Source organism: Miscanthus floridulus, unplaced genomic scaffold, assembly GCF_019320115.1.
Source record: "Miscanthus floridulus cultivar M001 unplaced genomic scaffold, ASM1932011v1 os_2438, whole genome shotgun sequence".
Taxonomy (NCBI): domain Eukaryota; kingdom Viridiplantae; phylum Streptophyta; class Magnoliopsida; order Poales; family Poaceae; genus Miscanthus; species Miscanthus floridulus.
In genome coordinates this window covers 14,171-29,018 of record NW_027098301.1, presented here as the reverse complement: position 1 = coordinate 29,018, position 14,848 = coordinate 14,171, and the positions used below count along the sequence as shown (strand labels likewise).

Below are 14,848 nucleotides of genomic sequence, written 5' to 3'. Positions count from 1 at the left end.
CGATGTGCATCAGAATCAGATTCAGTTTGCACTTGAAAGAGGGATCCCTGCATATCTTGGTGTTTTGGGAACAAAAAGGCTTCCGTACCCAAGAATCATTTGAACTAGCCCATTGTTCACGTTGTAGGATCGATTGGCTTCAAAGAGATGGGATTCTTCTTTGAACTAGACAGATTGCTACGACCTGGAGGTATTTTGCTTACTCCTCTCCTGAAGCATATGCACAGGATGAGGAGGATCTCCGAATCTGGAAAGAAATGAGTGCCCTTGTGGAAAGGATGTGCTGGAAAATTGCAGAGAAAAAAACCAAACTGTTATTTGGGTGAAACCTCTGAACAATGATTGTTACAAGAGACGAGCACATGGTACAAAGCCACCTCTATGCAAAAGTGGTGATGATCCAGATTCAGTATGGGGTGCCAATGGAAGCTTGCATTACTCCGTATCCTGAACGTGAGTAATTATCCTGTTCCCACCTAGTCGTTTGATACTAAAGGTGTACCCTTCTTTTTTGAGAAAAAAAAAGAACGTACTTGTGACATTTTGCTTCTCTCATTGGTCATACACGATTTCTGACTTTGGGATGTGAATATAACACTAAATTAGTTTCTTTGTTGATTCATGGTCTGTCAAGGCATGATTCCTTTTTTGTAGATAAACAATTCTGGAAACAATTGTATTTTTTTTCAATATATACTTTTCATGTTTATCAGTAATAGCTAGGCATAGGGTAGAAATTCCCTTTGCCCCTATTATTTTCACTTTCTCTAACCTTGGGATGCAAGAAGAATACTGAACAAGTCGTTTTATGTTTTCAGAAATGCACAGAGATGGGGGAACTGGGCTAGCTCCCTGGCCTGCTCGATTAACAACCCCGCCTCCCCGTCTTGCTGATTTGTATGTTACTGCAGACACATTTGAAAAGGACACGGTTAGTTGACCTTACAATGTCTTTATGATAATGACATACCATTTACATTCAGAACTTTCTTATTTGAGTTCATAAGAACTGCATAAAGATTGCTGATGTAATTCTTGCTGTGCAGGAAATGTGGCAGCAAAGAGTAGAAAATTATTGGAGTTTGTTGGGCCCAAAGGTAAAACCAGACGCTATTAGAAACATCATGGACATGAAAGCAAACTTTGGGTCATTTGCTGCTGCACTCAAGGAAAAAGACGTATGGGTGATGAATGTTGTGCCACATGATGGACCAAGCACCCTCAAGATAATCTATGATAGAGGGCTGATAGGCAGCAATCACGACTGGTATGTGTTAAGCACCTATAAATTTATCCATTGTTATTATTGAATTTTGTACAGCTAAGAGATATCAACATGGTACCAGTTTGCCATGCCTTTTGCCCTTATGTTTTAGTGGTAATTAAAAGTGCAAATTACAACTCTATATTGATGGTGAATGCTGTATCTCACAGCTATATTCTGATCAGACTTTAGGTTACAACTTACAAGATCACGGATGAATTTTATGATGAAACACTGTTGAACCTATTGGCTGTGCTGACCTATGCAACTTAACTTAAGAGTGAATTCCTTCAATACTTTGTAAGGAGTGTTTCCTTGTTAGAATTTATTCTTGGTATTTTAGACATAACAAGCACCTTTAGGACGAGGCTCATTAGAACCATTCTGCTACTGTTCTACCCTTGATGCATCTGAAAATACTGGGTGTCTTGTGTTAAAGGAAATCTGTTTTGATTGCTGCAATGGTATTTGGCCCATAATGCTAACATTGTATGTCTATTGGTCCCTCCCAAATGTGTTGTGCTGTGCCTTGTATGCTGTACTCTTTGTTGTGAAAATTAGTATGAAGTTTAGCAGTACGATCATGAGCCTCATGGTTGAGGCCTCTAAAGCTCTATAAAAAAGAGCCAGATCCAGGGTTGGGCAACTGAAACTATATTCTTGAGTTACATTTCCTGTTTTGGTTTGAGTGAAGGTTTTGTTGCATTGCCATTGCAAATGTTAATCATTAGGCCCGCATTGTTTGCAATCAAGATTGTTATTATTGGCAATAATTTGTTTGCAGGTGTGAAGCCTTCTCAACCTATCCTCGAACATATGATCTTCTCCATGCATGGGCAGTCTTCTCTGACCTTGATAAAAGAGGTTGCAGTGCTGAAGACCTGCTCCTTGAAATGGATCGTATCCTCAGGCCAACTGGGTTTGTCATCGTGAGGGACAAGAGCACTATCATTGAATTCATCAAGAAGTACCTCCACGCACTTCACTGGGAAGCAATAACTGTTGTAGATGCTGAGCCAAGCCCAGAATCAGAGGAGAACGAAATGATCTTGATAATCCGGAAGAAGTTGTGGCTACCAGAAGCAGGCTCGCATGTTTCCAGCACGTAATTCTTTCGTTCGAGTCCCTGTTCCTCTCCCAGCATCTGCAGCTCAGAAGCCAAGAAGCGAGGCGCAGCTGCACCATCCGAAATGATTCGACACCATAGCTCCTGAGATAGAGTCCAGTCATGATTTCTAGCCCTACCGCCCACATGAAGATAGATTATTTATGAGGATACGGCAAATATGTTGCAGGCTTGGATTAAAACAAGGCCTTTTTTTGTCTCTACAGATATGGGATTGATGTTGTTCTCTAGTTTGGTTAGGAAATAAACGTTCTTTTTCGTTTTAAGCTTGAGGCTCATTTAGGTGTTTCATGCCCATTTATTGAAGTCTGCTGTAGTCTTATTTAGTGTTTACTTGAAAGAACTACTGTACGCACATTTTGGGATATGTGCTTTGCCCTAGAGCCTTAAGGCTGCGGGTCCTCAACTCGAAACTACTCATGTGCAAATCGCAACTGGGAGAGCACTTCATGTGGGCGGTTGCATGGATAAAGGTGTCCTGTGGTTGCATGGATTTATGCCATACGTGGTGCAGTTGAAGAATTGGTTGTAATTGTTGTTATATTCGTTTTCTCGTAAGAGCATCCGCACCCCCTCAAATGTAAGTAGATTCGCCACAGGTGCTGGAAAGAGGAGGATAAAATCATGAAAATTTTGGCGGTCTTATCAAGTAAATCTGATTACACTGATTAGGTTTTGAACAAACAAATGAAAGACTAGTCTCTGCAAATTGAGTTCTGACAAAGTAAGAGAATGGTTTGGTCCCTGCAACAACATTGACATATAATCTGTCATTTGTGGTGACCTCGTACCAAGACTGACGGCAGATGTAGTACAATTGTGTACGTGAGGCCAATGTTTATGTAACAGAAGGCCAATTGGCTGAATAAAAGCAGCTACAAACACATCTAGACTACTTGCTACCAGTAGATGAACAACTGAAGAGTGAGACTGTCTCAAGTCTCAGCCATGACGGTATCTACACTATGGACCAGCCATAGTTAGTAAGATGCATGCCCATGCTTTTCCTTTTTACAGAAAGCCTGTGTAGAACTTTAAGACTTCCTGAATTGGCATCAACTAAGGACGCCACAGGACTACAGGAGCGAGCATAACCAGTCTTGTCACCTATAAGGCATTCACTAGAAATCATGCGCGGCAACGCTTGCCTGTGTTGGGCCAGCCCGCATGCGTGAGTGAGTTTATACGGAGTGTGGGTGTGGGATCAGCCCATTTGCCTCCAGTATCTCTTGGATAGAAATGATTGCATACACATTGATGTGTCTGTTTGTTGATGTAAATATAAGATGGTTCTATTTGTAGAAGAAAATAAAATATTGACAACTCTAACTAAGTGGCGCTAAAAGTTCATAATGCATCTACCTAATTTATTGAAAAAGGTACAGATAATTTTAGAGCAAGGAAAAACTGAAGCATTGACTCAAGGTGTGTCTGTAACTGAGAAGAGAAGAATAAACGAAGTGTAACTAGAAGAGAAGAATAAACAAGTTGTTTTATGTAAAAGGCATTGTCCTGCCCTTTCTAAGAGCAATTCTAGGTGTTTCCTATAATTAACTTGTTAAACCAATAAGTTTAACGAGTTAACAAAACAAATAGCAACCTCAATTTATTTCCCTTTTCAAAAGTTTCCTATACTAGTTTTCCAATGATTTTGCGTTGATAGCTCCGAACTATTTCTAACCACCCAAAGCTTCTTTCATATTTCTTTTTTCTTACCACTTTTTCACCTGATACCTTTTATTTTCTTAATTTACTCATGTGTCCAATTTACTCCGAGAAAAACACCGAACAGGGAGCGGATATAGAGTTCCTATCGACTGAGGAAAATTACGAGTTGGAGAGGCGATTTACCAAGTCCTTACTTTTAAGGAGTAGCTTTACCAAACTGTTGGAAAGATCTTTTTTATCTTTTTGCCAAAAAAAATCTAAATTGGGAGTTCATTTAGGAAACTCCTGGAGTTCAAAGCTTGCAAGTGTACTTTCTTGCTCACTAGCAAGGACAACTGGAAAAAAAAATAGAGCTGATGAGCCTAATCCTTTTTTATGGTGTATTGAATGGAGGCCACTTGTGCAGGTTGGTTCGTAGAATCACATACAGATGCATCAACAGACACAGGTAGGTAGCAAGTCAGGGAGATGATAACCAAAAAGGCAGTAGCAGCAGCAAAGAGATCAGAATTTTTGTCAAGGCACCATCAGTGTGAAGTGCAATTAGGAAATCAAAAGAAAAGGGTAAATCACTTAGTACTGGGTGTGCTCTGTGCTGCTGCTTTTTGTTTGTAGCAGGGTGACCCTGAATTACTGACCCCTTGTGTAATTACAATGGTGTACTCTGAAATTTCTTGTAGGTAAGGAAGCTTGAGGGATGATAGTATGCTTTGAGCTCAGATTCAATAACCAATTCGAAGTAAAAGATTGTTTCCCTAGCAGATGCATTTGAAGGAACCTTTATTACCAACCAGGTGTTACAATGTTACCTAGGCCAATCATGGAGAATGGTCATGCAACATCTGCAGTTTGGTGCATAACTAACTGAAAATGGTATTAATAAAGACTAATTCGCTAAAAAGGTTGAGCCTCACTTATCATAATTGGAGTGAAGAGCACCAAGAAAATGTGGTACAAAAAAAAAAAAAAAAAAGCTGAAACTGCAAAAAGGCAAAAATGCATTCACATATGAATGCCAATAAATGAGCAAAGAATGTTTCAATGGCACTATGTTCAAACAAATTGCAGAAATCAATTAAGGAAGAACTGAACAAATGGTCGTAACCATTATTTTCAGAAATAGTGCAACCAGTCTGAGGTTGCATATTGTAATATTTATCAGATAATCTCTTTAATAAGAATCTTGCACCAAAAGCGGGTGATCACAATCCAAATTTTACTGAAATTCCAATTAAAATGTGCATGCAAGGTCATAGAACTTAGAAGCTTGTTAGAACAACCTATTTATACATTTGTATTACAACAGGGTGACTGGAACCTTCAAATATATGTGTGTTGATAATTGACTACAAGTGCATAAGTCTAATCAATGAGGCATTGAGCTTGATTTGCCCCCAAAATATTAGTAAAAATAATTACTTGATAGCTAAGATATTTTTTTTCTCGAAAACTTGATAGCTAAGATATGAAATAATTTTAATACTTGGCCTCTGATTGGATCTCTTGAGGAACCTGCATTATAAAATCAATAACTTTTCTTAGAAGCATGAATTAGAAAAAAAATATTGGCAAGACTGAAGTCGGTGCGAAGTTAATTAAAAATGTATCCCATGAGTTGCTTCACATAAATCTGTAAGAACTGAAAGGGGTGTATTATCTATATAAGGTGAACATAAATCGTATCTCAAGTCCTCTAGAATGGTGACAGGAAGAAACATAGTAGAACAGTACTTATTGCCTGTAATCCTAGTTTATAGAATAAATATAGAGTACAAAAAATAAGGAAATACTGAGGGGAGGTCGTAATATTTCTCCACAAAAAAAAAGAATTCTTCATTGGAATTTCTATCTGTAGACTTATCAGTAGTTTTTTTATCTTCGCTGTCTCTAATATGAAGGATGCACACTCTATTTTATTTGAAATCAGTGTTTTCTTAGCAAATCAATATACTCAAAACACGCAATAATGAAACTTATAGAACATTAAATAACATGGGAAAGATGTGTACCTTGTCCAGTCTTGATTGTTAGATTGTTACTTGAGCCTTCGTCTCTTGCAAATTTGTGGAAATATACTGCAAAAATCAGTATTTCACAGTAAAAAGATCCAGATTCTCACATGAAGCTGGTCATATCTGTTGCCCTGGCTCCCAGGAGAGCAAACTGGACATACACCGAAGTGTTGAATGCTTCAAGATGGTGACATTGATTGCTGATACCAGCCATAACTGATAGTGCAAGTGTGCAAATGTCACCAGGCCGATATTGGTGTACCTAAACACAATTTTCATGGCATACATGATCCACAATTTTAGTCAGTTCCCTTCTTTTACCATGCATCTCTGCAGCTGCATGTACCATCCTTAAAATGGTGATAGGTGCAACCATCTGAAACGATTATTTCCCGGTTTTTATCCCTTGAGATGAACTTGATGGATGAATGGCACTCCATGCACATTCTAAAATTCTTTGAGATGCGTATTGGTTGGTGATCATATGTGGAAATAAGCCCATAACACACCGCAATCTTCTCTGTGTGGTGGCATGACAGTGGATCAGCTTCTACATTGTAATAGGGGCCAATATCTTCAGTGGAGTACCCAGATTGCTCCATCCTGATAGTTAAATGTTTCCATGTACTCAAAATTGCATCAATTGCAGGATGCGACAAATTTCCAGCCTCGAAAGAGTGCACAGCTGTACCATTGTATAACCAGCTGCATTGTCTCTCAACATGTAATCCTTGCTCTGTCATGGCATCCCTCACAGCCTCGGTGGCATCCAACAAGCCTGTGTCTGCATATATATTCGAAAGCACCATGTAGTTTGAAGGATTATTTGGTTCAAGCTCGAAAAGAGCTTTTGCTGCCTTTTCCCCAATCTCTAGATTTGAGTGCAGCTTACAAGCTTTAAGCACAGTAGACCATAGGCATGCATCTGGTTTCAGCGGCATCTCTGGATAAGTGTCAGTGACTCCGCCAGTAGCCCGGCTGATTCCATGATGTCAACCATGCAAGTATAGTGTTTTAAAGATGGTTTTATGCCATATACATCTTCCATATTGTAGAAATAGCTCTGAGCTTCCTCGAACAGATCTTCTTGCTTACAAGCTGAAAGAAGTAAAATGAAAGTAATGTGATCTGGTTGAATACCAGACTGTTCCAAATAATTGAACAGATCTATAATATCCCTAGGCATCCTATGAAGCAAGTAGCAACTCATCATTGCATTCCATACTGCTATGTCCTTTGGAACCGTAGACTTGAAAACCAACCTGGCATCCTCAATATTACCACATTTGCCATACATATTTATAAAAGCACTTGCAAGAGTAGCTGGGTAACCACCAGACCAGCATTTTGTGATGTAGCTGTGCAGTTCTCTACCATATCCCAATACCATTGTCATACCACATGACATAAGAGCTATGTGTACTGTAACCAAATTGGGATGCAAATTGGACTGGAGCATTTCACCGAGCATCTTCAGTGTTACTTCTGGCTACCAATTATGCTTGTAGGCTGCCATCAGACTGTTCCATGTGACAACATTCTTGTTCCCAATTCTCTGGAAGACATTAGCAGCAGACGCCATGTCACCAGTCTTACCATAAAGGTCGACTAGTTTGCTTGAAATATAGATGTTTGATGTGAAACCATTCTTTAAAGCATAGCAGCGTACTTCCTTCCCAAGACGATCTAACTTGAGGTCTGCCAATAACAAGAGGACACCAGTAATGGTTGTGCCAGTTGGTTGAATTGGGCCACAATTATCAAGAAATGTCCAACCCTTTGCTTTTCCATCACTGGAACGCTGCATGTATCTGAAAGCTTCAAGTGCATCTGTGTAAAGGCCATGTTGATGCAAACCACAAATTAATGCATTCATTGAGACCACATTAGGCTTTAAGCCAACATCAGCCATGCGTGAAAACAGTTCATATGCTTGTTCATTCTGACCCACTTTAGCATATGCAGCAATGAAATTGTTATAGGTGACAATGTCAGGCTCCAATCCATCCTCCTGCATCAAGTTAAAAGCCTCCCAAGCTTTGTCCATCCTCCCCTCTCTGATATATGATTGAACTAACTCATTCCACACATTGACATTCTTCTCCTGAATGGTGGAAAAAACAACTCTCGCATCATCAAATTCTCCGCACTCAGAGTACAAGCTAATCAAAGATGCTCCAACATAAACATTGATCTTGATTCCACACCGCAAAACATAAGAATGCAGCTGCTTTCCAATGCCTAGTGCCTGCAAACCAGCACAAGCATGGAGAATACAAGCCACAGTCACCGCATCAGGCCTCTCACTCTCACACATCTCCTGAAAAACCTCCAAAGCCTCGTCATACAGTGCATTCTGCACACAACCCGAGATGATGCAGTTCCAAGAATTGACTCCCGAGTCGACACCTCTTTGCCGCATCTCGTCAAACAGATGCAGAGCAGCAACGAGGTCACCACTTCTTGCAAATCCAGACACCAGCGTGTTCCACGAAATCATGTCCGGGCGAACACCGCTCTCTTGCATCTCTTCAAACAGGTCGAAGGCCTCTTCCAGCTCCCCAGCGTCGGCGTGCGCGCTGATGAGCGCGGTCCACGCCACGACGTCGCGGTCGGGAAGCGACGCGAACGCGGCGCGCGCGGAGGCCACGTCCCCCAGCGCCGCATACATGGCGACGATCGCGTTCCCGACGACGGGGTCCCCCGCTAGCGCGGCCCCGCCCTTGGCGGCGAGCGCGTGCGCGGCGGAGCACCTGCGGGAGGAGGAACCTGTCTGGCGCGGCTCCCGCGGTGCGCATGGACGCAAACGCCTCGCACGCTGCGCCCCAGCGCCGTTCGCGGACGCAGGCGCCGATCTCACGCGCGTAGGAAGCGGCGAGGTCCCGCTCCCGCTCCCGAGGGGGCCGCGCGCGCGCGTGGCGCGGCGACGCATACCCCTGGAGCGCGCCGTTGAGAAGCTGGCAGTGGTACATGTAGGTCGATGGGTTCTGAAGGGCGGTGCAGCGAGGCGAGAAGGCGGCGGCGGCGGCGGCATGGTGGCCATGGTTTTAATGGCGTCAGTTCGGCAGAGCCTGAGCTCAGTCACTTTTTCCTTTTCGGGTAGCGTATCGCACTGTACAAATGAGTGTGTGGACTGTAGAGGATAGTGGTTGGGCTTTATGTACTGAGGCAGTGTTTAGTTCTACGGCCTTATTTAGATTGCAAGTTTTTTTACTCTCTTCATTACATTAAATTTTTAAACACATGTACGGAGTATTAAATATAGATAAAAAATAACTAATTATACAGTTTGATTATAAATTACGAGACGAATCTTTTAAGCCTAGTTAGGCCATAATTAAACAATAATTGTCAAATACAAACGAAAGTGCTACAGTGCCAAATACTGATTCCTAACCCCAATCTAAACAAGACCTACCTTCTAAAGTTTAGGCCCTGATTTCCACAAGTCAGATGACTTATTAAGTCAGGTGACTGGAAATCAGTGACTTATAAGTCATGTCTATTTGGTTGTAGATGACTTATAAGCTCATGCCTGTTAAGTGAAAGGTGTGGGCCCCACGTGAAAAAGGGTGGCTTATAAGTTTTAAGTAGAGGTAAACCAGCTTATTTCTTATAAGCAGGGGTGACTTATAAGTTGATGGTGTTTGACAAAATCAGTCACCTATTTCACTTTTTAATTTATAAGTAGGTGACTTATTTGGAACCAAACATGCTCTTACTCCATATCACAGTATGAGATGTTTAACATATGCATGGAGTATTAAATATAGATTAAAAAATAATTAATTACATAGATTGCGACTAATTTACAAGATAAATTTTAAGCCTAATTAGGCCATGATTTGACAATGTGGTGCTACAGTAAACATGTGCTAGTGATGGATTAGTTAGGCTTAATAAATTTGTCTCGATGATTACTAAGGACTTTTATAATTTGTTTTATTATTACTATCCGAACACTCCCATGTGACACTCCGATATAATACCTGACATGACGTTCCTAAACTTTACCCCTCGATTTAAACACCACCTGAGACTGAGTTTTGCTTAAATGAGGCGCAGAGTGGCGGAATCTTTTCGCGATCATCTTTTCCACTCGGTTTGAACCGGAAGAGAAAGTGGACCCACGACGAGTCATCAGAGGTGAAATTCTTGATCAGGTAACGATAGGATAGGGGCGTCCTGCGCTCCGCTCGACTCTGCCACCATATCTCTAGAAAAAACCGCTCGTCTTCAACGTAGTTGGGTAGGGCTGCTCGCCGCAAGCAGCGCACCTGCCCACCGTGGCCTTCTCCTGCACAACGGCACTGCACCCGCGCCCCATCCCTGGCTGCTCTACACCCCATTCCTAGCTACTCCATGGTCCGTGCATCCATCCACCTTGCCCATCGTGGAAGAGGAGGCATGCGCTTGCGCTCCCATCAACCTCGCACGTCGGCATGAAGGGGAGGACTGCGCCTACGCCTGAGGGTACGCTGGGCCATTGACGTCTCCTGACTAGTGCATGTTGCAGGAATATGTTTCAAGTGTTTCAGATGTTTCAGATGTATGTTGCAAGTATTGTATATCGATGTTACAAAAGTAAATCAGGATATTGCACATGTTGTAATGGCTATACACGCATGTTTCAAGTGTATGTTCCAAATGTTTCATATGTTCCAAACGTATGTTGTAAGTGTTTTATCTGAATGTTGTAAAATTAGATCTGGATGTTGCATATACATGCTTGCTGCAAGCATATGTTTTAAAGTGTTTTCAAGTGTTTCATACGTATGTTTGCAAGTGTTTCATCTCGATGTTGCATAAGTTTGCAATGTTTTTCAAATATTTTTCAGGCGTTTTCGCAAGTGTTTCATCAGTCTTTTTTGTATGTTGCAACAGTTATATCTGGATGTTTCAAAAGTAGTCCGGTGTTGCACATGGGATGCGCGTGGGAAGCGGTTGGCGGCGCGAACGATGTCCGGGGCAGCGCCGGCCCACTACTGGTGCACTCGCTCGCCGAGCCCGTCGCACGAGGTGCTCGCTCCCTCCCTATGTGGGCACCGTCCGGACGCTAGCACCCGTATTAGACGTTCGGGCACTAGCAGGTCCGATTCTTGATTTGTACTGGTCATTTTTCTCCTAAGGGAGCACACTTGACATAAAACAACCACATAGTATCATCGATGGTTTTCTTTTACTTTTTTCTCGGTGGAGAGAGAGCTTTATCTAGTTAAAGTTATGTGTATTTTGTTCAATCAATACTGATGGGTCCTAAATGTGCGCAGATGTCTCTACCACAACCAAACCGCAAAATTGACACTTTGTCTAGTTATAAATTTGCTAATTCATTTGCCAATTGATCCTCTCTTTACTTTTTGGAGGTAAATGCCCATAAGGGATGCACTTTGATCCATATGCATTAAAAAGGTACATAGATCAGCCCATAAAGCCAGTAACAAAGTTTTTGTTTCAGAGGACAATCACTACAATGATTCAAGTTGGAAATATGAAAATAGGGCTTTCCAACCACATAGTAGAAGAATTTCTTGCTAATTGATATGTTGTGGAGTTCATATTTCTTGGAATGTGGTAGAACTTTCCTCTAATATTCTTGTAGTACTCCTTCATATCTTTAATGATGTGTCTTATTCTCCAGTAAGGAAGAGTATCACATTGATCCTTCATACAGGACATGAGTTCAAAACTATCAACAAGAAAATCATACTCATAAACCTGTAGGGAAATCAATGAGACGTAGACCAAGGAAAAGGATTAAGGCCTCTGCACGAAGAGGAGAATTAGCTTGAGAAGTTTTGTCTGAATGTGTAATGCCTAGGAGGACTGGTCCCTATGATATTTTATGCAAATGCCTAGACCAGTCTCCTGACCATTGATGTAAGAGGCGTCCTACCTGCAACAAGTAGAAAAACAACTATGTTTTTCATAATTATTATGTTTTCTTAAGGGGTCCTAAAAACTTTTTTTAGATTAAGGAATAAAGAAGTATTCCGACCCTTCCCCATTCACGGGTGAATGAGTATAGCCAATTCTTACAACTCCAAGGTGCTTAGACCCAACTCCGCTAAACACAAACCAATCAAATAAAAAACTGGGTAACTCAGACTCCTCAAAACCTAAACAGTACAATTCTCTATTCTAGCTAAACATCGCCACTCCATCTTCCCAAAGAATTCGATCACCATTACTTCCAAACGTCTGCATCCCTCCTTCAAAGCATGTCTCTCTTCCCCTTTAGATAACTAAGATCGGTGTCTGATCTAGTGCGTCCCTCTGAAAATTACCTGCATGAAAGAGTTAGTGATTGCTTTATTAAAAATAGTATCATTTCTACTCAACCAAATAGCTCGGCACATCATCGCTACACCCACTATTACTTGGTTCCTAATCTTTGGATCGAAACTCTTTGTCCAAGGACCAAACAGATGGGTCATATCGCTAGGTGGTTGAAACTTGAAAATGGTAAACAAAGAATTCCAAATGAATTTAGCCATATGGCAATGAAATGAGATGTTGTATTGTTTCTTCGAGACCACAAAAAACACATCTAGTGTCTCCTTTCCATCTCCATTTTCAACTTATCTTTTGTGAGAACTACACCTCTCTTTAAATCCCAAAGAAAAACCTTTAGTTTTAAAGGCAATTTCGCCTTCCAAAACTCATTCTTCCCTGGGAGACATTCTTTCTTCATAATATCTCTGTACAGAGATTGTGTTGAGAACTTCTCATTCTTATTCAGCAGCCAAATGAATTCATCCTTATTATCATTCAACGTGACAGGTAAAAATAAAGCGACAAGACTAATATAGTCCTTTAACTTTTACCCAACCAATGCTCTTCTAAAAGAAATGTTTAGAGGCGAGTAGAGATGAAAACGGTACGGAAATATCCCATACTGAACCATGACATTTTCTACATTTGACCCGATCAAATTCGTATTTTCGGATAAATTCAAAATTGTTTCGAAATACGGAACACCAAATTTGAAATCTGAGTGAAAACAGTTTAGACATTTTCCGACGGTTTTGTACTTTTCTACTTTTAATTCTGAATATCCCGAATTCGAAATTCGGTTTGAAACCGAATTTGGCCCACTAGAAGTCCAGCCTTAGAAAAATTGTATCTTCTTCGTACGATCTCGGATGAAGATGATTTTTATATGAAAATTGTAGTTCTCGACGAGATCTACAACTTCTAGTTTTTTCATTTGAGGTTGTTAAGATGTTCAAAAAATAAACAAAGTTTTAGTAGTATATTAATCGCAAACAAGCGCTTGTTGTCTTAGAAAAATCATATCTTTCTTATGTAATACTTTTTATATGGAAGTTGTAGGACTTGTTAATTGTTATGCACTTTGTATCTTGCACTTGTTAATTGTTATGCACTTGGTCCTACGGGTCAATATTCTGTATGGATTTTTCGTATACTGGTCGTGTTCGACATAATTCCGTTCGAATTAGTTCGTTTTTGAAATTCTCGATATTCCGTAAGTTCGTGTTCGTTTTTATTTCTGACTTTACTGCTTTCGCTTTTGTTTTTGTATTCAAATGTAAAAGTAGAAAACGGTTGAGGGGTTTTCCGACCGTTTTCATCCCTATTGGAGAGCTACTCAACACACTAGCTACCCTAGCACTCTTTCTTCTCACAATATTATACAAACCTAGGTATTTCAACATCAAAGGCTCCTCACCAATCCAAAGGTCCTCCCAAAATCTAGTTTGGTTTCCATTATTGACCTTGAATCTCCCTTTCTCTAGGAAAAGATCTTTAACTTCCAAAAATATGAATCACCAGCATTTTTAACAGCCTGAGAAAGATTCTTGTTTCTCATATATTTCCTTCTAAAAAACGCATCTTGCCATAGTCCCTCTTTGTCTGTGTTTTGTAAACCGGACTAGTAGATTTATATGAATATCGTGCTGCTCTAGAAAGACGATAGTGGCATCCAAAAGACACGAGGATTTATACTGGTTTAGGTCAGAGCCCTACGCTAGCCGTCCTATGCGATGTGGTCTCGCCATGGCCCTCGCCATCATTTCTTGGTCTTTTAGGGGCATCATACATGAGTTGGTAGCCGCCCCCGGTCGCTGATTATCTTGCTGCCTGTGGAATTGATGGCCACGATCCTGTGCTCTAGGGTAGTGGCCCTCTTCAGCTTGGATGTCCTCTAAATCAAGGCCATCATCGTGGATCCCATCCCATAGTGGGTGGGATCATACATGCGTCTTGTTGAGCCGTATTTGGATGGTGGTCCTCCATACTAGCCGTCATCGCTTGGTGGTGTTGTCTTGTCTACGCTGTGTGTCGCAGGAATGGTGTCTAACCGGACTGAGGTGACTGCTATCCCCTCGGTCCTTGCGGGGTCAGTGCGGCGGCATGATCTTGTTAGAGCAGGCGTGCTTGGTGGGCTCGATCTCTCCCGTCTCTTCCAAGGGGTTAAGACGGTGAGAGGTCATGAGCTGCTGCATAGTGTGTGGCTAAGGTAGGAGGGAGGGGTCGTGGCCGACCCCGATCTCAGCGGTTGGCCCAGTCCACTTGGCTTAGCTAGGCCTCGATCATTTGGGCTCAGGCTTAGCTTCGGTATTGTGGGCCGCTCGGACTACTGGCTAGTTAATGGCTTGAGACACCCGGAGATCATAACAACAGTAACCCCCGAGTGTTTTTGTGATCACAAAGTGATTGTGAAAGCGCTGAGATGCGTGTGTGTTGAGTATAGGTTTGTAGTCGCGTCTTATTCAGGCTTCGTTGCTCGACCCCTTGCGGGCTAGTGCGTTC

General features: G+C 41.5%; 2 pseudogenes; one reads left to right on the top strand and one right to left on the bottom strand.

The window, feature by feature from the left end:
* The first annotated feature begins 7 nt into the window (after nt 1-7).
* LOC136534968 (probable methyltransferase PMT1) lies at nt 8-3,022 on the top strand (annotated as a pseudogene).
* Nucleotides 3,023-5,284: 2,262 nt separating this feature from the next.
* LOC136534969 (pentatricopeptide repeat-containing protein At1g08070, chloroplastic-like) lies at nt 5,285-9,113 on the bottom strand (annotated as a pseudogene).
* Nucleotides 9,114-14,848: the final 5,735 nt, after the last annotated feature.